Genomic DNA, 2,077 nt, shown 5'->3' with positions numbered 1-2,077 from the left:
CGACCTCCAGCCATTTGGAATGGCTATCAACAACAACCAGGAAGAATTGACCCTGAAAGGGCCCAGCGTAATCTACATGTATTCTAGACCATGGAGTGTGTGTTTCCTCCCACCTGTGTACAGGGGCCTGGGGCATTTCAGGCCTGGACTGTTGGCAGGTATGACATCCATGTACTTGTGACTCGATGGCCCGGTCAATACCAGGCCACCACAGATGGCTGCGAGCAAGCGCTTTCATCCTTACAATTCCAGGGTGACCCTCATGTAATGAGATCAAGATTCTAGCCCTCAATAAGTCTGGGATCACAACTCTCGATCCCCAAAGGAGACAGCCATTGAAAGTGGACAACTCGTGTCTTTAGACCCAAAAACGTTGAAATTCCTCTGCAGGGCACCTGTCAGGCCACCCAGATAGAACCCATGACAGCACGCGTTTGAGCGTGTGGTCAGTGGCAGTTTCAGCAGCCACATCCCTAGCATTGAGGGGGCATTCAGGCAACTCCTGAATGGACAATATGTGTACAGCAGGAGCGGGATCAGGCTCCACAGTAGGTAATGGCAGTCTGCTCAAAGCATCTGCGTGACCCATTTCCTTGCCAGGCTTATGGACCAGTGAATAGTCATAAGCTGAGAGGAAAATGGAGCAACGCAGCATACGAGGGGATAGGATATGAGGAGTCTGTTTGGAGGTGGTGAATAGCCCCAGCAAAGGCTTGTGGTCCGTGAAGACCGTAAAATGGCGGCCATAAATAAAGTCATGGAACTTCTTAATGCCAGCCACCAGAGCCAAAGCTTCCCTATCAATTTGAGCATAGTTGCGCTCAGCAGCAGATAAAGTCCTAGAGTAGTAACCCACAGGGACCTGAGTCCCATCAGCCGTCAAATGGCTGAGAACAGCGCCCACACCGTAGGGTGAGGCATCACAAGCCAGGCACATTGGCAACTGCTCATTAAAATGAGCCAAGACCGCATTGGATGTGAGCAAGGCTTTGACCTCATTGAAACTGGCCTCGTGGACCTTGGTCCAGCGCCAACACGCATTCTTGTCAAGAAGTCTGTGCAATGGTTCAGCAATAGCAGCTTTGTGAGGTAGAAAAGCATGATAGAAATTCAATAAACCCAAAAAGGCTTGCAATTCGCCCTTAGACTTGGGGCTTGGAGCCTTCTGAATAGCTTTGAGCTTAGCATCAGACGGGTGAATACCCTGCGCATCTATCTTGAAACCCAAGAACTCAGTGGATTGTACACCAATCTTACATTTGTCCTGTTTTAGTTTAAGACCTGCTTTCCGGAAACGAAGCAAAACGGCCTTTAAACGCTCAGCCAGCACTTGTGGAGAGTCTCCTGCGATGAGAACATCATCAAAATAAGGACATACACCAGGAATACCCCTCAGGGTGTTTTCCATCACACTCTGAAAAATGCCAGGAGCGACATTCACCCCAAACTGTAACCTCTTCACCCTGAAAGCTCCACGATGGGTGACAATAGTTTGGGCCTCAGCTGCAGCATCATCAACAGGCAGCTGTTGATATGCCTGAGCCAGATCAAGCTTAGCAAAAAATTTTCCTTCCTTAAGGGAAGCTAGGATGTGGCTCACTACAGGCACAGGATAAGCATGTTGCTGTAGGGCCTTGTTTAGAGTGCATTTGTAGTCAGCACAAATCCGGATGTCCCCGTTTGCCTTTAAAGGCGTTACAATGGGGGTTTCCCACGGGCTGGAATCTACAGGCTCTAGTATGCCTTGCTGGAGCAATTTGTCCAGTTCAGCGTCAATCTTGCTCTTAAGAGCAAATGGTACCCTCCTAGGCTTAACCCTGATGGGCTGTACCGTTGGATCCAACTTAAGTGAAACAGGAGGTCCTGTGTAGGACCCAAGTTCAGAACTGAACACATCTGCAAACTCCTTGCATACGTCAGCAAGAGTCTGTGTTTGCAATTTATTTAGCCCTGTTACCTGAATTCCCAAGGCCTCAAACCAATCGAGTCCAATGAGACTCGTTCGCTCACCTCCCACAACCAACACGTCTAGGGGGCCTGCAAAATTCTTGTACTGTACCTTAAGGGTGGCCTCCCC

Source organism: Protobothrops mucrosquamatus, unplaced genomic scaffold (assembly GCF_001527695.2).
Source record: "Protobothrops mucrosquamatus isolate PMUCROS unplaced genomic scaffold, P.Mucros_1.0 scaffold1655, whole genome shotgun sequence".
NCBI lineage: Eukaryota > Metazoa > Chordata > Lepidosauria > Squamata > Viperidae > Protobothrops > Protobothrops mucrosquamatus.
This window is presented reverse-complemented; position numbering follows the sequence as displayed.